Source organism: Aethalodelphis obliquidens, unplaced genomic scaffold, assembly GCF_003676395.1.
Source record: "Aethalodelphis obliquidens isolate GAN/ISIS:26980383/991018 unplaced genomic scaffold, ASM367639v1 scaffold5, whole genome shotgun sequence".
Taxonomy (NCBI): Eukaryota; Metazoa; Chordata; class Mammalia; order Artiodactyla; family Delphinidae; genus Aethalodelphis; species Aethalodelphis obliquidens.
The window spans coordinates 46,086,808-46,109,419 of NW_020837949.1; the positions used below are offsets into that span (position 1 = coordinate 46,086,808).

General features: G+C 39.8%; 2 protein-coding genes across 4 annotated transcripts in view; one reads left to right on the forward strand and one right to left on the reverse strand.

The window, feature by feature from the left end:
* Nucleotides 1-10,596, reverse strand: part of PLEKHA8 (pleckstrin homology domain containing A8) — a 102,499-nt gene extending 91,903 nt beyond the window's left edge. Inside the window, exons 1-2 of the mRNA XM_027102286.1 lie at nucleotides 10,289-10,596; nucleotides 7,405-7,566 (exon numbers count right to left, since the gene is read on the reverse strand). The gene's annotated coding sequence lies outside the window, so the exon portion shown is untranslated. The remainder of the gene's footprint in view (nucleotides 1-7,404; nucleotides 7,567-10,288) is intronic.
* A 114-nt stretch (nucleotides 10,597-10,710) lies between these two features.
* SCRN1 (secernin 1) overlaps nucleotides 10,711-22,612 on the forward strand; it is a 61,794-nt gene continuing 49,892 nt past the window's right edge. For 2 of the 3 annotated variants that reach the window (XM_027102297.1, XM_027102296.1), the window contains exon 1: nucleotides 10,778-10,883. The gene's annotated coding sequence lies outside the window, so the exon portion shown is untranslated. Of the gene's footprint in view, nucleotides 10,884-22,612 lie in introns of all 3 variants that reach the window. The other variant, XM_027102298.1, reaches the window with a different exon arrangement.

Consider the following 22,612-nt stretch of genomic DNA (forward strand, 5'->3'; position numbering starts at 1 on the left):
TTTGAATCTTTCCTTGTGGAAATGAATTTGTACCTCTTATCTTATTTGATATACGATATTGCTTACACCTGTAATGCTATTTCGATATCAGTATGCTGTCTCTCCACTGAATTGAGGATATGGGTGATTTCCCAGTGTTGTTTGGAAACTACAAGAGAAGAAGGAACTTGGTGAAATATTATGGGAAAAAATAACACGTTCTCACCTCTTGTTAAAAAAGCAAATTGTCTGAATGAACCTAGAGATTATCATACTGAGACAGAGAAAGACAAATATTATATGATATCATTTATATGTGGAATCTAAAAATAATAAGAATGAATCTACATACAAAACAGAAACAGCCTCACAGACATAGAAAACAAACTTGTGGTTACCAAAGGGGAAGGCAGGGAGGGATAAATTAGGAGTATGGGATTAACAGATACACACCACTACATACAAAACAGATAAACAAGGATTTACTGTATAGCACAGGGAACTATATTCACTATCTTGTAATAACCCTATAATGAAAAATAAAGAATCAGAAAATATATATATGTATAACTAAATCACTTAGCTGTACACCTGAAACTAACACAATATTCTAAATCTATACTTCAATTAAAAAACAAAAGCAAATTGTCATTATAATAATAACTCTGGGAAAAAATAACAAGGGACTTATTTTCCAGAGATGCAAAACACTTGGCCGTAAGAGTTTTGTTTTGTTTTGGTTTTGTTTCTTACCCACTTTAGTTTGAATTGAAATCTAAAATGTCCATCATGAATATAAATTAATATCCCCATTTGAAAACATTAAAATTATAGTACTTCTATTTCTTAATATCTATAGCATTCTTTTTAGTAGGATTTGCATATTCCCTTTTAGTACAATGAAACCCATACATTCTTTCATATGGGTTTGGAGTCTTTATGTGAAGGTAAATTCTTTTCTCTCTTTAAAATATTATTTTGCCTCTGCTTTCAGCTTTGCCTCTGCAACCTCCCTCTCCTTGCTCCAGACTAATAGGAGAAAGAGACCTTAACAAACATTGGATTCATAGCTCAGTCTTCTTCAAATACAGTGAGAGGCATGCTTTGGTTCCTAAAGGCTACAGAAATGTAGTAGTGATTCAAATTTTGTGTACACTACAATCATGTGGGATATGTGTTAAAACTGCAGATTCCTAACCCTTCCCCAGAAATTCTGATTAATTTGTGGATTGGGCTCATGAATCTGCATTTTAACCCACTTGATAGATGATACCGATGCAGGTGGTCTAAAACCCTTAATTTGAGAGACAATTAACTTCACTAATTCTCTGCCCTTGAATATACAGTCTCCTATGTTTTTCTCTTCTACGAATATTCTTTTCTGCATTCTGGAAAACATTGGGCATTGGGACAACTAATTGTGCCTAAAAATGAATATACAGTTAAAGGATAAGTTGTGTGTAGAAACCATTTTCCCCAGGGTTAGAAATTTTTTATGACTATGAATTCTTACAGCAGAAAGTTAGATGGTCAGTAAATCTATTTTGTGAACATCTTCTCTATGAGAAACGAGAAAAGAGCTCCAGACTTTCCCCCAATTATTCTTCTATATTATTTTTTCAGAATTATCTACAACCCACCCCTTTAGAAGAATATACAGTTGAGATTTAGAAAAAATGAAACTATTCTCTTAAAAATATAGAGATGTATATATGTGTATATATATATATATATAGGGCAAACTATATACTGTATATAAACTATAAACTGTATGTATAAAGTATGTGTATGTATATAGTATGTGTGTGTGTGTGTGTGTGTGTATAGTTTTGTACCAAACATAGCCATTGAAATGCTCTCTCTAGTACATGATTTCCTCTCTCTGGAAACTTCTTTACTGTGGAAGAAGTCAAACTTCCTTTTTGTCAATTTGGGGTCTGTCATCCTCTACTTTGCTCAATTTTCTGTGTTTCACTTATAATTTAGGTAAAATTTCCTAGTAGTTCTCCACGTAAAACCAACAATAATCTTTTTTTTTCTACCCCTTTAGCTTGAGGGTTGCCAAGGGGTTAAGTGGCTCCTTTTGATATGCACGGATTATTTTTAGGGAAAGGATAAAAACTGTTGGAAGATTCCCAGAGATCTGCAACACGCAGCATGGTGTCTGTGGATTCCTTTGTTTACCAGTTCTTTGTGTCCCTGGACTGCTAATAAAGCCTCTGGCATAAAATGGATGCCTTTAGTGAGTATGAGTCAGCCAATAATTTACAAAGCCAATCTAAGTGCCTGTGAGCTAGACTACCGTCCATTTTATTTTATGATCTAAAAGCAAATGACATGAGATGTTAGCTGAGGTCTTATTTTAAAAATCCAGAGTAAAGTGAATGCTGTTCCCTTGGTCCCTAATAACAGGTAAATTATATTCCACTTGGGGATTTCTGGGAATTTACAAGTCCTTTTATTAATTTAGAATTCCAGGCGGCAGTAGGATAAAGATAATTTCCTCTTCGGTAAACAGTTAAGTAAAAACAATTCCATGCACAATGTAAATTGAGGTATTGAGGGATAGTTTTCATTATTATAAAGAATGAAGGAGGGTAGGGAGATCCTTTGGGGCTTAGTTCCAATTTCTTATAGCATTTTCTCATTCATTTGTTGGACTTACTCTGTCGGAGTGCATTTTGTGTTAATATAACTCTGAGTTTAATTTTTACCTCTGGGTAGGAGAGTAGGACATTATAACATTCAACCATGTATTGTTGGTTCTTTGCCCTTGTGATCACGTCTCCTGCAATTGTTGTGCAGCTGTTTCGTGCAGTATATGTTCTCTTTGAGACATCCTAGATTTTTAAAAGTTGGTTCTTAAGTTAATAGCTAAATTTAATAAAATGGGTAATTATAATTGTGTAGAATAACCAAGAAGAGGAGTAGTACAAGTACGGGAGATTTGCCCTAAAATAAGAGACAGCATTTTACTTGTGGGAAAATAGGGAAGAACTTAAAGAGGATCTTGCAATGAAATTCTCATTTGAATGGCCAGATTTCCTCCCAGCAGAATTGTTCTCTCCAAGTTTTTCCTTGCACTATTTTGGCTACATTTTATAATATATAATCTTTTACAAAATGTCATGCCACGTACAGTAGTATTCCAGGTTTTCTGTTTTTGTTTTTGTTTTTTTTTTTTTGCGGTACGCGGGCCTCTCACTGTTGTGGTCTCTCCCGCTGTGGAGCGCAGGCTCCGGATGTGCAGGCTCAGTGGCCATGGCTCACGGGCCCAGCCGCTCTGGGGCATGTGGGATCTTCCCGGACCGGGGCACGAACCCGTGTCCCCTGCATCGGCAGGCGGACCCTCAACCACTGCGCCACCAGGGAAGCCCAAGTTTTCTGTTTCGAATCATAGTCTTTAAAGAAAATTAAAAACAGCCTACTAAAGTTAATTGATTCTCACATTAAGACTGAACAGTAAATCAACTCTACGCCCTCGAATTTTTTTCAAACATTTTACTACTATGGCAATAATTCTTTAAAACTATTAACTCTTTATCATTCACCTATCTCCCCTGAACTGGGCAATGTTGTTTGGTTTTCAAAAAAAATTTTTTTGACGTGGGGTATTTTATTTCATTTTTTATAAGAATTAATTTGTAGTACACTGATTTTTTTTTACAGTTCAGTAAATCTTAGGACATTCACAGAGTTATGCATACATTACCACAATTTTAGAACATTTTCATCATCCCCAAAAGAAACCCCCATACCCATTGGCAGTTACTGCCCACTTTCCCCGCATCCCCTAAGCTACCAGTCTACATTCTCTATGTATTTGGCTATTCTGGAAATGTTCTAATAATTTTTAAAGCTCAATCATTTCTTTATATTCAGGGTAAAGAAAAATCAATGATCTGATAAATTCATATCATGGTAAAATAATCTCTGCTTTTAATTTTTGTTTCAAAAAATATGAAAAGTGTGGGACTTCCCTGGTGGCGCAGTGGTTAAGAATCCGCCTGCCAATGCAGGGGACATGGTTTCAATCCCTGGTCCAGGAGGATCCCACATGCCGCGGAACAACTAGGCCCTTGTGCCACAACTACTGAGCCTGCGCTCTAGAGCTCGAGAGCCACAACTACTGAAGCCCACGACCCCTAGGGCCTGTGTGCCGCAACTACTGAGCCCAGGCGCTGCAACTACTGAAGCCCACGCGCCTAGAGCCTGTGCTCCGCGACAAGGGAAGCCACCGCAATGAGAAGCCCGCGCACCACATTGAGGAGTAGCCCCCGCTCGCCACAACTAGAGAAAGCCTGCGTGCAGCAACGAAGACCCAGTGCAGCCAAAAATAAATTAAAAATATATATGAGAAGTGCTTTTTGAAATTCAAGTAGAACCAAATGCAGATTCCAGCTCTAAGGAATAAATCACTCTACATATGCAAAAAAGTCAAATCCTTTGCAAATGTAAGAGCTAGAACCAATGGTATAAGAGATTTATTAAGAATAGTAAAAACCTAGGACTTGGTTTATGATTAAGGTAGAAAGTCGGTGGAAAGGAGGGTAAAGAATAATCAAGAATTTAAAAACTAAAATATCTCTCTATGTCTAGATTATTCTCAATTCTCTGAAATTAATCCAACAAGAAACAAAATAATGCCAGTTTTTTGGTCTTTTATAGAACACAGAAGAGCACCCAAAACAAAATACTCTTTCTCTAGAGTCAGAAACTTCACACATTCTCTCAATAGGTGAAATCATTTTATAATCACTTATAGCATGAAGGAAGTCTTCCTTTAACTGAACCTAAAATTCCTACAGCAATTTAGACCAGACCTTGTTTTTTCTGAAGAATTGGAAAACGACTAATAGTAACTTCTGATAAAGTCATATATTATCTCAAGTGAGCAGTGGTGTTAAAATTGTCAACATAAAAAGCTCAACATTTACAATTCAAAATAAGCTTTCATCTATTAAAAGGTGGCCTCAGGTGTCACTAGAATATTAAAAGCAAGCCCTATTTTAAAACCGTACATAGCATAAGGTGAACCTTTTCTACACATGTAAACTAGGAAAACATATCAGCAAGAAAGGATTGGGTTGAAACTGCTAAGTCTGATCAGAGAATCTTCTAGTCTGCCCTTTGATGATCACAAGATGAAGTTTTAGCAATTGTCCTTTAAATTATCTGTACAGTTGGCTAAACGCATGAATGATTCCTAGAGGTGCAGCAATGAATGTAAAGCATATATGATAATTTGTTTCTGAAACCAGGTCCAGAATATTCATGAACTGTTATTTAAAATTAAATAGGAGCCACTCATTGAAACGACACATTTGAATAACTGAACTGATAAACCCATCACCTAATTATATGAGTAGGATTTCACACCTTTTTGCTAAAATACAGTTTATGGTTGTCTAAAGTACATACCTAAAGGACTTGATTGATCATTTAAATTTTAAAAATAATTTTTAAATAGATCTGAATACTTACAGTCTCTCAGTGTTGCCTATACTCAACATGCACAATAATTCTGTAAATTGTTTTAAGGGCATTTTAAAGGTTTGTTACCATGGTAACCAAATTCAGAAAACTAACCTCTTAAACATGGTTGTCATAGGATTAAGGCAGATGGCTGACTAATCTTGACTAGTGCTTTTCCTTCTCATTTTCCCATGGTTTCCTGTCAGCTCCCTTCTTTGGTTCTCATAAGATTACATACAAGGCAATTACAGAGGCTTTCTTGCCCATACGTAAGTGTCTCATTCACATAATATTGTCTGTCATTCATCCCCATGAGAGTTGCCCAATGACAGATCCTTTTCCTCCTGCTATAATTACACACTAAAAGAAGTACTAAGTGGAAAATATCTCTATATGCAATGTGTTAAAGGCATTTCTCAATTACACACGTACTTCGGCTCCTCAAAATCACTGCATTGGGTTCTTTAGACAATAAATAACACTGGTTAGAAGAAAAGGCAAAATCATCATCAATGTATTTTTTTAAGTGGTCTAGGTTTGGGTAACCCTCGTTTATGATCATCTTTTAAACTTGTTTATATTTCCCAACATGCTAGATTAATGTATTTATCTATGCATAACTCTTATGTTACCCTGACAGCAACATACAATATATGCATATATTACTTCTATACTTAATTAATTTCCCTGCTTGCCCCTGACTTCTTGAGAGGTAGGACTGATATGCCTTTTTCACCTTTGTAGCAATAGTGCAATTCCTGATACAGGTGTCCAATGAATGTTTCTTGTTATATCAGTATGTTGAAGAAGTTCTATAAGTAAACTATGCATTTTCAGTTCTTAAAATAATGACTCTAGTTGTACCAGGACATTTGGTTCCTTAGGGGCATTAAGATTAGTGTTCCTTGCCTTCCACATCTGCCCATGAAGGAAGAATTGCTATAGGACTTGCTCTCCTATTGGGAACAACTAGAAAACTGGGCAAAATAGATGAAACAAATTTTGTCAGACATTGGACAACCAATGAGCAACTGGCAGAGCAGGACTGTGATTCTCAAGAGAAAGGAAACAAATGAGATAAGAGCTACAATTATCCCAGTTTTCTGCTTGGAGGCAATTCCTGAACTATACATGGTAAAAAGGAGGGAAACAAAACAGAGCCCAGTTCTCTTGTGGGGTTGAGGAAACAGAGATCAGAGTTCAGGGAGGTCAAAGTAGCTAGAATTTGTGGGGCAGAGCTCTGGATAAGAGAAAACTAAGCAGAAAAAACCTTCAGAAATTTGCATAAAGGTTTCCTTGAGTCATTGGGTGAATACCAATTGCTGCATGCATATGGTGAATCACCATAATGTTGGGCAAAGAATAACTCCTGAGGAAAGAACAACTACTGGGGAGCTGTACACAAAAAAATTCCCAGAGCTTACACAAAACTGGGAATTGTCCAAGTTCCTACTAGCCAGAATCACCTTACTGATTACATGGAACATTCATTAGAACCCATATGTGAGTCATATCTTAGTAAAGAGCTAAAGTAGTCGTAGAGTTAAAGTTACCCTAGAGCTGTCGTAAACAGTTTATAAACAAGTCTCAAATGGGTGAAGCCGATTCTTAAGAACAAAGTTTACAACCTTTCTTTAAAAGAAATATTTTTAAAAATCCATTACTCAACAACATAAAATTCACTAAGTCTGATATCCAATGAAAAATTATGAGAGAGACAAAGAAGCAGGAGATAAAACAACCAATAAAAGATTAAAAATAGAAATGATAGAAGTAGCATACAAAGACTTTAAAACAGCTATTAAAATATAAATATGATCTGAGATTTAAAGGAAAATGTATATGAGAAATGGATGGTATAAAAGAACCAAATAGAACTTAAAGAGATAAAGAATAAAATATCTGATATAAAACTTTCATCAACAGGCAGTGGCAGTTAATTCCTTTTACCATGCAGCTTTGCTTCACTCCATCTGGACTTTCCTGAAGCTGTGGGAGATGGTCAGGTCCAGATCTCGACCGGGCCAGGTGAGGTCTGTGGACCTGAGGCATCCACTGTAAGGATGGAGAGGGACTGAGAGAGTCCTCGGGCCAGGAGAACTGCAAAACCCCCTTTGAAAAAAATAAAAACAAACACAATGCTGCCACATTAAAAATGCTGGGAGAGGAGATGGGGGGGGGGCAAAAAAAAGAGAGAAAAAAAACTTTAATTGACAGTATTAACCATTAGTAGATTAGATTAGAGACTGTAGAAGAAAAGATAAGAAGACTTTAAGAAATATCAAGAGAAATTCAAAATGAAGAGAGAAAAAAGAGTGGTGGGTGGGGAGGGAAAGAATAGATTCTCAGTGATCTGTGGGACAATATCAAGTGGTGTAATATATGTATAACTGGAGTCTCTGAACTTGGGAGGGATGGGGTACAATGGGTAATTTAAAGATGTAATGGCCAAAATTTTTCCTAATTTGATGAAAGCTATAAACGTACAGATCCAAGAAGCTTAGTTAGCCCCAATGGGATAGAAATAGGAAAAAAAACCCAAAACAGAACAAAGTGCATTATAATCATTTTGCTCAAAATCTGTGTTATGGAGAAAACACTTAAAAGCAGCCATAGGAGAAAAAAGGACACATTACGTACAGGGGAAGAAATAATCAAACACAGACTCTTCTTCAGAAACTTTGCAAGTCTTGTGACAATGTCTTATGACAATAGAATGGTACTTTTAAAGTGCTGAAAGAAATGAAGCTCTCAACCAAAAATTATGTATCCAATAAAAATGTTTCAAAAATGAAAGTGAAGTAATGACTTTTTCAGACAAAACTTGAAAGAGCTCATTATCATCTAACCTGCACCTACAACAAATGACAGCAATATCAATAAAGATGGGGTGGGGGATAGAAGTATCCTGCTGAAAGTGTTTTGCATTATATCTGAAATTATATTATTTGAAGGTAGACAGTGATAAGTTTAAGATGCATATTGTAAATCCTAAGGTAATCAATAAATAAAACAAGAAGTATGGCTAATAAACCAATAATGGGTATAAGATGGAATATGAAAAATACTCAATTCTTCAACAAAAGGCAAGAGCAAAAAAACACACAAAAACAAAACAAGAACAGAACAAATAGAAGTAGCAAGATGTTACATTTAAAACCCATCATATTGATAATTACATTAAATATAAAAGGTCTACACCAGAGTTTCTCAACCCCAATGCTACTGATATTTAGGAACAGATAATTCTTAGTTGTGGGGACTTGTACTTTGCACTGTAGGATGTATAACAGCATCCCTGGCCTCTATGTGCTAGATGCCAGTAGAGGCCTCCCTCACCTCTGCCACTGTGACAATAAAAATGTCTCCAGACATTGCCAAATGTCCCCTGGGGGCAAAACTGCTCCCGTTTAAGAGCCACTGATCTAAGAACTCCAATTAAAAGGCACAGAGTGTCTGACTGAATGAAAAGCAAGATCCAATTATATTCTATCCAAACAAAGACAATCGAATATAAAGATAAAGGCTAAAAGTAAAAGGACAGTTTCCTTGGTTGGCCTTAAATGCACAGTCAGGTCCCTTTGTGCTCCAAGAGTCTAAGACCACTACTGCTCTATCCTGCAGTAACTGCACTGATTCCCCCAGCCCTCTCCCACTATCCATTCACTCCTGGCAAACCACAAGCACAGGCATAACATTCAAAGATGTAAAAAAAGTCTCCTTCCTTGCCCTGCATTCAGTCACCCACTTCTCCTCCCTGGTGGCATCTACTATTACAGTTTCTTAGGTATCCTTCCAAAGATAGTCCACGCATTTGCAAATGAGTACAGGCATATTTTTTCCCCCACAAATGATAACACATTTACACAGTGTTTCTCACATGGCTTCCCCCACCCTTAGCATAGGTTGGAAATCTTTCATATCAGTACATAGAAATAGATCTTCCTCATTTTTTCAACAGCTGGATAGCATACCATTGTGCTGATGTGCTGTAATTTATTTGAACAGTTCTCTATTGATGAGCATACGCTTCTAATCTTTGCAAGCACAAATAATGTAGCAATGGATAACCTTGTACGCATATCATTTCACACCCGTGTTGGTATATCTGTAGGATAAATTCCAGAAATGGAATCTTTAGGTCAAAGACTATATATGTATTTGTTATTTGGGGAGATATTGCCGAGTTGTCCTCTACGGACTTTATAAAACTTTGATTTTTGCTAATCTGACAGGTGGAAATGCTACTTTGTATATGTATTCGATTTGCAGTTAAGTGAGCTTGAATATTTTTTCACGTGCCTAAGTGGTACTACATTTTTTTTTTTCCTTTATACTATCTCTTCATATCCGTTGAGATGGTCTTTTCTTATTAGTTTATAAAAGGTAAAGTCTGTGTTCCGGTAACAGACGGATGGTCATGTCCTGACCAATGACCTTGACGCCAGCATCAACACACCTGTCACCTGTCTCTGGATTTATTAACCCAGGTTTGGAATCTTGGCTTTGCTACTTGCTGCGTGATCTTGGGCGAGTTGCTTAACCTCTTTGAGCTTTAGCGTCTAAGTATCGGGCATAGGGGTTTCCCTGGTGGCGCAGTGGTTGAGAGTCCGCCTGCCGATGCAGGGGACACGGGTTCGTGCCCTGCTCCGGGAAGATCCCACATGCCGCGGAGCGGCTGGGCCCGTGAGCCATGGCCGCTGAGCCTGCGCGTCCGGAGCCTGTGCTCCGCAGCGGGAGAGGCCACAACAGTGAGAGGCCCGCGTACCAAAAAAAAAAAAAAAAAAAGTATCGGGCATAGGGTCTGGCTTGTCAACATGGCGCAGAACCGTACCTTTAAGCCCAGGCAAGGAGTTGGCTTGGACTTGTGAGTCAACAAAGTACCGGACACGTTTCTCCGCGGGGAAAGCTTGCTTAGGCACAGAGGCCCGCACGTAGCAACCCAGACGGCGGAGTCCGGGAGAGGCGCCGGAGAAAGCGGGGCCTGGCTCCTTAAAGCCCGAGTTCTCCAGAAAGCCGCAACCCCGCTGTGACCAAGAAATAAAAATCGCGCAAAGAGCGAGCCACGTTCCTCGAGGAGATTCGTCTTCTCAGCCGCCTTTTCTGCTCCCAGGCGCCCCGCCGGGCCAGGCAGAGCGCGGGCGCAGAGCGGCGCGGCGCGGCCCGGGTCCGGCGTGCAGCGGGGGCGGAGGCGGAGGCGGAGGCGGGGGCGGGCCCCGCGGTCACGTGAGCCCGGCCAGCTGTTAGCTGGGGGCGGCGGGCCAGAGCGCGGGGAGTCTGGGGAGGGGGAAGCGCCCGACGGCCGCCTCCGCCACTGCAACTGCAGCCCTCGATGTCGCCACAGTGATCTCAGGCGCGGCACCACCCGCACCCTCGCCGGCCTCAGCATCAGCACCGCAGAGCCGAGCCCGGAGCCCGCAGCCCCTCAGGTGAGCTGTGACGGGCACCCCTGGGAGTGCAGGGAATCTGCGGCTGCTTCCCCCGGCGGGTTTCACCCGGATCCGCCATCGCCGTCACCTGTGCCTCGTCGCCTCCAGCTGTCCCTCCAAACCCGCGGGTGGGAATCCCGCGGATGCTGGCTTGGGCTGTCTGGGGTCTCTAGGGGATCAGGAGAGAGGGGGCCTCAGCCCGGGGTTGAGGTGGGGGACTCCGGCTACAGGCTGCGGGGGCGCAGGAGAGGGCTGCCCCACCCCAGGGCGCGGGCGCCGCAGCCTGGTTGGAACCTGTCCCCGCTCTCCATCCCCCAACCCCATCCTTCCCACCACCTCTTTTGAACTCTCCTCACTCCCCCAGGCCGCTTCTCCTGTGTTTCCATTGCTTGGTATCTCAGTTGCTGGCCCGCTGGGGTGTGTGCTCAGTACGGCCCCCGCCCTCCCCCCCAGACCGCTCCGGGGGTTCCCGGCTCGTACGGGCACACAGCTGGTGGCGGAGCGGGCCAGGCACCTAACCGGTCGCACCTGCCGCGCGGGCGGGCTCGCGGGAACATGGCTGCCTGGCGGGCCTGCTGCCCTTGGCCCGGCTCTGCCCCCGCGTCCGCCGGTTCTGCGGTTGCGGTTGCCGAGTCGTGCCCGGAGGACTACCCTCCCCCTAAGGGCAAACGCGTCGGCTCTTGCTGTTGTCTGCGAGGGCCGAAGGACTTGACATAACACCGCCCTCCTCCTCAAGCCACACCCGGGGCGGATCTTGGGGATGGGGGGGTGTCGGGGCAAGTTAAGGCGGTGGCGCCGGGGCACTTATTGGTAAAAGGCACTCGTATTTCTGAGATGATTATCCACTTCAGTTTGCCTTTGCGCCCTCGGTTCGCTTGTCTGTCTGGGCGCGGATTATTGGGCTACATCACTTGTGAGGTCTGAGACGAGTGTGATCTGCAAAGCAGGAGGGACACTTGAACTTTAGAGAATTGACGAGAACTAAGATTTAGGGGTTAAAAATGTCCATTCAACTCAAATGCAGAAGCAGTCATTTGCTGTGGCTCCAAACTGTCTTGGTAGTGTTCTGTTAAATAATACGGTCTTTCTGGATTTGCTGTTTAATTCTGGCTTGCAGGTGTCTTGGATTGCGCTTGTAGTCCAGCTTCCCGATGTGTGTGTGTGCGTGTGTGCGTGTGTGCCTACTGTGCTCCAAGCCTGACTAGAAGATGCATCAGTTGCAGAGGAAACCTATGTTAATTCAAAATGGCAGCATGAAAAATCAGGCCAGGCGGAAGCAACACAGACCAGAACTAACATCAGCTGCCCCCTGACTGAAGCATTGATGGAGGAATCTACGGGAGGGAAGACCCTCCTGGGTATCGCTGCAGCCGGCCCTAAGGGATAGGAAGAGATTCTTGTAGCAGGCTAGATTTTAGGGTGCAGCAAGGTTCTGGGGAGGTTATGTGGGAAGTTTGGGGAGTTGTAATTATCTTCAGGTGCAAAGACCTGATTAAAACTCTCTGTGATTTTGATCTGATTTTCTACAGGCTTCTCTAAAGTTGATGTATCTGGCTGCCAATATCTGTTTGATAACTTCTGTGCTGTTTTGTACCTATAAGTGGCTCTTAAAAGAGATGAGTGTCTGGTATAAACATCATCCAAGAACAGTACATATAACAAATACCAGGTTCTTAGAGCAAGTTTCATTGGAAGAACTGATTTAACATCACGAGCAAGCACTCAGGCACCAGAGGATGGTAAATTCTTGAAAGGTGACTCATTTTAGGATTTTTTTTTTTAACAGCTTTTTTTTTTTCCCATTTCACTGCTGTGCTGCCAGCCATCTTCTCTTTTAGCAAGGAGGAGATGCATGAGGAGGCAAATGTTTCAGGGATAATGGGATGGAGGGAGATTAGTGCAAAGGTCAGGAATGGTGAGCTGGAAGCAGCCTGAGAAAGCGCTGTGCTGTCAACCCCTCTTTACAGCCTGGGAGGCTGAATCCAGCGGGGTGAATGGACTGCACCCAAGGTCATATAGCTGGTTGGCAGCTGGCAGTGAGAACTAATATCCAGGTGTCGTAACTCCCCATTTTAGGGTTCCACATGCCGCCTATCAAAGCCTGGGGGAAAAGAGCAAACCTATCATTATTAGCATGGCAAACACTTCATGAAACCAAACTTTAACATGATTTAAAAATCTGTACTATTTAAAGTAAGTGCTCACACCTTAGTTTCCTAACTTAAGCCCATTTAACTTCTTAAGCTGTGTCCACCTCATTTTCCAGGGACTAGACTGCTTCTATATTTAAGCACCCAAACCATAATTTTATGGTTTTTACATTTTATAATATGTCAGAATCTTTGAGGTGAGAAGTGCATTCTTTGATTAAAAAATTAGTTGCTTGTATTGCTTGTCTGGTTTTGTAAAGAAACCAAGGTGGGACATATAATAGCTTTTGGATATATCTAAGTTTAAGTAATAGTAAATAACAAACCTATTTTAAAATAACAGCACTGAAGACAGTCTTTTTCTAGAATTTGAATTTGAGTTCTCTGAGTCATATACCAGTGTCCCTAGTTCTACTAAAGCAGAACTAGAGATTGTGTGTGGGTTAGTAAATATTTGTGCAGAGGTGGTGAGAGCAGGGGAAATATTTCTTCTGAGCATTCTGTACCGTCAACCCAGTGATCTGCAGAAGGTGAAGGTGGGCGCGCTACAGGGAACTGAGAGAATAATTGATGATGGTGAAGCAGATAGGAACTAGGTATGGATTGACAGATAATGTGGAAATGAAGACAGATGCTGATGCCACATGTGCCATTAAAACAATAACTTGCATTATTGTTTGTGCAATTGTTGAGCACAAATTTGTTGAGCACAAATATTGTTGAGCATGAATGTGAAGGTTCATTCATTGAAATTCTCCCAGTATGTCAAAGATATTTAAAATCACAAGTTTTTAAAAAAAGTAAACACGTGCAATCTGTGTTTGTTGGAAAACAATAAAAAATACAGATAAGCCAAGATTATTTTTAAAAAGCCACCCATGATCCTTTTATTCAGCAATAATCATTCGTTCTGAAAGTTTGGGTATTTTCCTTGGAGTGAGAGCCCAGGTTCGTGCTGTCTAATTCAGTAGCCACTAGCCACCGGCCACATGCTATTGAGCACTTGAAACATGGAGGGTCTGAATTGTGATGTGTTGTGAATGTAAAATATACATCAGATTTCAAACATTTATAGGAAAAGGAATTTAAAACACTTCACTAATAATTTTATTTATTTATCTTTATTAAAGTATAGTTGATTTATAGTATTATGTTAGTGTCAGGTATACAACATAGTGATTCAAAATTTTATAGATTATACTCCATTTTAAGTTATTATAAAAGAATGGCTATGTCCCCTGTGTTGTACAATATATCCTTGTAGGTTATTTTTTAATACATAGTAGTCTGTACCTCTTAATCCCCGTACCCTTATCTGGTTCTTCCTTCCTTCGCTCTCCCCACTGGTAACCACTAGTTTGTTCTCTATATCTGTGAGTCTCTTTCTGTTTTGTTATACTCATTTGTTTGTTTTATTTTTTAGATTCTCATGTAAGTGATAACATACAGTATCTGTCTTTGTCTGTCTAACTTATTTCACTAAGCATAATACCCTCTAGGTTCATCCGTATTGTTGCAAATGGCAGGATTTCAATGAACAGATACAGTTCATTAATGACTTTTACGTTGATTATGCAGGCATACCTTGGAGATAATGCGAGTTGGGTTTATTAAAATATTAAATATTAAAAATATTAAAATAAAGCAAGTCACATGAATTATTTGGTTTCCCAGGGCATATAAAACTTAGGTTTATAGTGTAGTTTGTTAAGTGTGTAATAGCATTATGTCTAAAAAAAAGTATATACCTTAATTTAAAAATACTTTATTGCTAAAAAATGCTAACTATCGTGTGAGCCTTCACACGATAGAGTGAGTTCTCTTTTCTCTATGCTAACATCAAAGAACACTGATCACAGATCACCATGACAAATATAACAATAATGAAAAACCTTGAAATATTGTGAGAATTGCCAAAATGTGACACAGACAGGAAGTGAGCAAACGCTATTGGGAAAATGGCGCCCATAGTCTTGCTTCACGCAGGGTTGCCACCAATCTTCAATTTGTAAAAAATGCAATTATCTGTGAAGCGCAATAAAGCAAAGCACAATTAAATGAGGTCTGCCTGTATTTTGAATTAATATTTTGGATATATTGGATTTAAACAAAATATGTTATTTAAAGTAATTTCACCAGTTTCCCTTTACTTTTTTAGATGTGAGTCCTGGAAAACATAAAATTACATATGTGATTCACATCTGTCTTCCATTATATTTCTATTGGGCTGCATCGGTCTAGGTCATTAGCAGAAAGTGGAGGTTGGTTGAGGTGTGTGATACTGTTCATAGAAATGGATGTGGGAGGTGAGAGAAGTTTGAATAGACACTGGAGGGGAGGCGATGGGGTGAGTGGAGAATGACTGACGTGATGTACATGTCAATCACACCCACCTGTCCTCTCTTCCCCAGAAACTCCCAGCATCCTCAGGGCCTCCACCCAGTCTGGGAGAGCAATGAACTGAACTGGGTGGGTGACTGAAAGGGGAGGAAGTTGGGGGCCTCCCAGCTTGAGCCTCACTGGAAGCAGAGTGAGGGAGCTTGATATGGTTAATGTTCCCTTCGCCTTCTCTTCTTAATGGTTATATATTTAACCTAAATTTCCCAGTGCTTAATCTACTACCCTAAAGTGAGCCAGGTGTTCTTGAAGGCTCCCATAAGCATTTCTGATCATCGTTTTAAGTTGTATTATTGCCCTCCTCGCTTGGTTGTATACATGAGTGCCTCTTCTTCTAGTTGATGAAGACCTTGAGAAGATCTTTTTAGCTTCATTTTCCCTTAGGTTGCACATGGTGCTTATAGATGGTTAGGGGCTCAGATTACATATTGATAATATGACTTCTTAAAAGTCCTAGTTAAAATGATGTAGTGATCAAAGGCTCTTCTGAATCTTTTTCTCCTCTCAAAATGAAACCTTAGTGTATTTTAAAATTGCACTTAGCAGTGCCTAGCGACCTGAAAGAATTAAATGAAATGTCTTAAAATGTCCTTTCTTGAGCACTGAAGTAATCAGATTTTTAAAAATAATTAAAAATCCAATAAAGTAATATGAGCTTGTTATAGAGAAATTTTAAATGACATAAGTAGATGAAATGTGAAGTTTCGATCTCTATAGCCCACATTTAGTCCCACTTCCAACTCTCAGTTAGATATTAATCCTTCCAGGTCCTTGTTTTTCCTTCCTCCGTTCCTCCCTCCCTCCCTTCCTTCCTTCCTTCCCTCCCTCCTGTCTATCTATAGTATATACTTATAAATATTTGCATAAGTGGGGATATTCACACCCACATATATATGTATTTATATACACACACTAATATGTTCATATATATGTATATAGGTTCCTTTTTGATAATAAAATGGGATACATTTCCTAATGGTAAAAACACAGCAAATGAGTCTAGCATTAATGGGCATTTACAAAGTAGTTTTTAAGTCCGTTTTGCTAGATGTAAAGAAACCCTGTGGTTTCATACTAGCAAGATTTAAATTTCTTCTGTAGGAAATGAATGTTTAGCTGATTTTTTTGCAGGGACAGAGTGTAAACCACTGTTTTAAGAGTGATTGGGAAGATTTTTTAAAATCCCAGTTTACAGCATTAACAGGTACGTATCAAATCATATTACTGGGAAAAGATGAGAATAGACAATCCATTATTTATATGGGAGAGGAAAACAGATGGTGGGAATAGGAAGGTCATCATTCAAAGCAACCTTGCCAAATTAGTGGACACAATGGCAGCAATGTCAGAAATGAGAACACAAGGAAATGAAAGAACCCTAGATGTGGCTTGTTCAGTAGCTCCCAGGTCTTTCCCACAGGGAATGCTTTTGGCAGCTAACCACATACCTGCCTATTTCAAACACATTCTTCTTCCTTTATCTCCATAATCATTACATTCCCAGAACCCTAATCTTTAAGAACCAACCTTTCTTGAATGTTTCTCTATTCCAGATACTCTGCACCTATTAGCACATTTAATCCCCATAACAGTACATAGTAGACATCATGGCCGTGTTTTATAGATGAAGAACTTAGTAGTTGGAGGAGCTACACCTGGAATCTGGGTCTATCTGACTCTTTCTTAAAAAGCCATAATGTAACCTCTTGGATAGATTATTCTGACTGCACAGGTCGAATGTATACTATTAATGTGATGTAAGTCATTTTCTTTCTTTCTTTATATTACTGTAAAAGATGGAAAACTGTCTTTCAACCTGCCGTGTATTGGAAAACATCTTCCTTAGAGTGAGCTTGATCTGACTATATTTTTCTAATTTGGCTAGCTTGAATGAAAAATGAATCCCACTTGTACTCTTTATCTACTACTTCCTACATTAAAAAAACTGTTGTATCTATGAGAAACGGATGCCATTCAACTAATCCCTTCTCTTCCCCTCACTCTAAAATTCCTAGAAGCTCTGCAAAAGTGATACTCACGCAGCCTGAGTTTTCTTTTACGTGGTACCATATTTTAAATGCACCAGAGTGATGAACAGATCACTGGGTGTAGTGGAGTTTTTGAAGGGGGGCCTTGAATTCACATGTGTCCCAGCATTGAATGGACACAGAATAAATAATGAGCCATATATATCTACAGCATTATTTTTCAGATGTGTAAGGATTCTATTACCAGTTAGTACATACAAATGCTTTGAAAGTGTTACTAAATTCATAACATATATTCATTACATATTTTTCCCAACCAACTACACTCGCTCTTATGTGGGGTGTCTATGAAAATTTTTTGATGTTAAAAAGTTGGGAAACATGTTAGAATATTTCACATTATAGAGAAATTCTGGAGTGATTTGAAGAATACTTTTGTTAAGTGACCAGTTACCCCCTAATTTATCCTATGAAGCAATGTAGATTTTGAAGCACAACATTCCACTTGACTATAGAAAAGTCTACGTTTCCTTAGTTATTAAGCTGTCACGTGAATCATTAAGTTGGACATTTTGCTTTATTCATATTTCTCATTGTCACCATATCTCGAAAATTAGGCAAAATCGATGTGGCCAAAAGATAAAATGAATTCATTTGCCATGACTGAACTGTGGGGTTCTCCTTAATCCCCGAGTCTCTGCCTTATTGAAAGGCCATGTTTATTAGCGGCAATATATTGAGAAAATAGATTATTTCTATTGCAACTCTTCCTCTTCTTCTTTTTTTAAAGTATTTTCATCACAGATTCTGTATTTTCATGTGGGAAGTTTGAAAGTGCCTGAATATATATAGGTTAAGAAATTGCCTGTGTTTCTGCAACCCAGCAATTAAGAGTCATTTTCTTAAATTACTCTTAAAAATTTTGTTGCATTTCCTTATGATCTTTTTGCATCATCTCTCTATATAATATACATAATTTGAATGATACTGTATATAACTTGTGTGACCTCTTTTTATTTCACCAGCTTGTTCTTGCGTATTGATAGATTTCCCAGCTTTCCATGATATGTACAGATAGCAAATTAAATATCATACATTTGTTTTGTTTTGTTGCTGTATTCTTAGGATCATCTAAGTGGCTGTATTTTGGGAGAGGGTGATGCACCAGCAGTGGTCCATTAAATTGTCAGGGGTTACGGTGAAGTTGAGTAGTTGTTAATTACCTGGAACTTTGGTTTTACAAATTTGAAATAGATACTCTTTTCATTTCCTCTAGCTAATCACCTAAATTGCAGTAGTTTTGGAGTGGAAGAGCAAATCAGTTTGTGATCATTTCAGTCATTAAGAAAAAAGCATCCAAAGGATATTTCTTTGCAGGTCCTACTGATTTAGAAATATTCAGCTACATGAAATGATGTCTAGCTCTTCCTTTTTTCTGGCTTAAATTCTTACTTTCTATCCAAGGCAGAGGAGTCATGGTCATTACCAAATCATTTACCTTGCATCTATGTTAAATGAAGAATGCTTTTTTTTTTTTCAAAAAAAAGGTATTTTTAAAGATTTGGGTGAGACTTTATTTCTTTAAAATAGTGAAAACTGCAAAACATTTAAGTAACAATTAACAATCCAAATCTTCCTGATTATCATGTAGTGTGATTAGTCTGATTTCCCAGTTTTAAAGCCAAAGACCAAGAAAACGTAGCCTCCTACATCTTTATTTGTCATACTTCTCTCAAGTTACCCAGGGGTGGGTTTCACCACCTTCGTCTCGAAGGCAGAGAGTATTGCTGCCAATGCTGTTGCTGAATTCAGCAACATTCAATTAAAATTAAATGGTTTCCTTAGAAATAAAATTGAGAAGCAAGATGGCAGAAAGTTGATGGCCCTTGCCTAAAGGGAGCTTATTGTAATCTTGTATGTGTGTGTTGAAAGTTTCCACACTGAAAAAAAAAAAAAGAAAGCTGGGCAGAAAAAAATGAATAGTACTTTAGAGAAGCAAAGAGGTTTAATAACCTATAACTGGATATTCCATATCAGTCTGAACTGACTGCATCAGAATCACCTGGGCATTTGTTAAAAATATTCTTACTGGGAACTCAGCTCAGACCCACTGAATCAGAATCTCCAAGGAGGGGATGACTAGGAATCTGCTCCTCAGACCATCATTTTGATGTGTGGTCAAATGTGAATCCCGTGTATTGAACCACAGCTTGGGAGCACCTTGTCAGAATCAGATTTTCCTGCTCTTTTTCTCTCATTGAAGATGAAATATCGATACCCCTTCCCCTTCATTTGTTCAACAGACATTTGTTGAGGTCTTATTATGTGCCAGTCTTTGCGCGACGTGTCAGGGAAATAAGGATTTACATACATGTCCTTGCCCTCATGGGGCTGATAGTCTAAAGAGCAGAGACAGGCATTTTAAAACTTGAGGGAAAGAGATATAGCAAGGTAGAGGAAACCAGGGGCTTGCCTCTTCCCCCAGTGCGCTAATATACCAAGCCAACTGAAATCCTTCCCCGTCCTCCGTGCCCCCGGTAATCCTTCCTTAAAGAGATATCTGAGCCCCCAAATAACTTACTCATAAGTTATGACTCCAAGAAAGCATTTCCTATATTAGATCAGTCTAGTGCTATTTCTAACCTTAAAAGAATTTTAAACATCTTATCATATGCATTACTTCTTAAGTAAAGAGAATAGTATGATAAACCACTATGTACCCATCACTCAGCTTCAGTTATTTTTATTACCTAGAGAATCTTGTCTCATCTGAATTTCCCACCCTTTCTCCTCACCCTGGATTACTTTCATTATATCATTTCACATGGAAATATTTCAGTATGTATTTCTAAAAATATAGGCTCCTTTTTTCGGACATAAATAGAATATCATTGTGTCTAAGAAATGAACAATAATTCCTTAGTATCATCAAATATTCAGTGCATTTATGTTTTCCCAACTGTCTTTTGTTTTAAATTTACTTTTTGGCCGCGCTGTGTGGCCTTCAGGATCTCAGTTCCCCAACTAGGTATTGCACCTGGGCCACAGCAGTGAAAGCCTGGAATCCTAACCACTAGGCACCAGGAAACTCCAAATATTATAGTTTTTTTTTTTTTTTTGGCCACGCAGCATGGCTCACGGGATCCTAGTTCCCCGACCAGGGATTAGCAGCAAAAGTGCAGAGTCGTCACCACTGGACCGCCAGGGAATTCCCCTCAACTGTCATAAAATTTTTGTAGTTTGTTTAAATCAGGATCTAAATAAGTTCCACTCATTGCAGTTGGTTTATACATCTCTTAAGTAACTTTGTCTCTTCATCTTTTTTTTCTTGCAGTTTTTGTTGAAGAAGTCAGATTTGTCCTATAGAGTTTCCTATAGTCTAGATTCTGCTGATTTCATCCCCATGGTGTCATTTGTATTCTCTGTAAACTGGTGGTTCAATCTAGAGGCTCCACCATTCCAGTCTGATCCTTTAAGCACATTTTAGTTGCACATTGGAACGTGAGTGTGTCTGTGAGCCAGGGGCAAACCATTGGTGAGATGGTGAAGGAGCATAGTAGGGACTGGTGCAAAAGTGGCACACCCATCCCCAGTGAGTAGTAGGAGGGAGGAAAAGGAACATTTATTGAGCATCCCACTGTATATGGCCACAGGACCGGGTACTTTCCATACGATCTCAGATAAACACATGTGCTGTGTTGTGTATGGAGGATCAGTCCCATTTTCATGCGGAAACTCTGGCTCAGAGAGAGTTCATAACCTGTCTGTTTCCCATGGTTAGTGGGTGGAGTCAGGATATGAACAAGAGTCTGTTTGTCTCTAAAGTATGTCCTTCTCTTGCCTCTGTACACATGGGGCTACAGGGCCAACCAGGCATTGTAAATGAGCACAATTGACCTGACACTGAAAAAAGAAAGAACAAAAAAAGCAACAGCCCAAGGGTGATGATAGGCAGCGCTTCCAGTGGCCTCAGTGTTGGGAAGTGGAGAGGACTGTGGCAGGAGCCCCCCTCAGCTCCAATCCTGCTGTTATGTGGATCCAGTGTTGCTAGGTCTTTTGAGTTTTCAAGAGACGCTAAGCATCTGAATTTCTGTGGAAAATCTCTAGATTTAAAAATGTTAGCTGCTAATTCTGACTTAAAAAAAAAAAAACCCACACTGTTTAGGCCAGTGCTCTGGACCAAACCAAATGAATGTGCAGCCTGCCACCCCCGTACCTCCCCGTGCTGCTAGGAAGTATGTCTGCAGAAGAGTGGCATTGAAGACTGCCTGAGTCAGCTGTCAGAGGTAGGTGTTGCCCTTGGTCTTAGAGAAAGGGAATAGTAAGCAGCTCTTAAAAGACATCAGGTGACAATGGAGCACATCTTCAAAAGGTGAGAGAGCCTTTAGATACTGTAAAGAGAAAGCCAAGTTTCTGAAGTCTCATCTGTTCAGATCAGACCTTGACAAAGGAACAGCCTTCATCATGTAACTTTCTTCACCCTCATGGTGATGCGTCCTTACTGTGCCCCAGACAGCATTCTGAGCACTTTATGTTTCAGCTCATTTGAACCTCACCGCAGCCCTGTCATTATCCCTGTTACAGAACAGTAACACGGGGCTGAGATTCGAACCCAGGTTGCCTCCAAAACCTGCTTCCTTACTTAATACCCTATGTGGTCGTTCTTCCATTAGGTAGTTCCTCATTCAAGGCATAGAATGTTAGAAGCTGGAAATCACTGGCTGTGGAGCCCTAAAGCTTTATGCTCTACTGTCTTGAGCTTTCAGTGAAACAGAAGAATCTTTCTTTTTTTCAGGCAGAGCTTGATGAGTCTGAGCTAATTTACGTACCTTTCATCAGCTGGCGTTTACATCTCAATTCAGGTAGATGATTCCTTTTCCAAACACCTATTTATTCTTTACTATCTCAATAGCAGATATAGGACAGGAAAATAAATTTATAAGTGAGTATCATTTATCCTGTTTTCAGTTCAGTGGGAATGTCAACAGTTTAAAAAATGACTTTATCGATAAGTAATATAACATAATAAAATACATTCTTCTTTGCTTTTCTGGAAGGAGGTGATTCATAGACGTTGGCTTTAAGCTTACCCAATCTTCTCAGTAAAGCTGGGAGCTTGGAGAGTAAGGACATTTGGGTTTCATTTCTTTGTGCAAGTAAAGGTACTTTGTCACAGTTATTTGCAAGAGAGTTA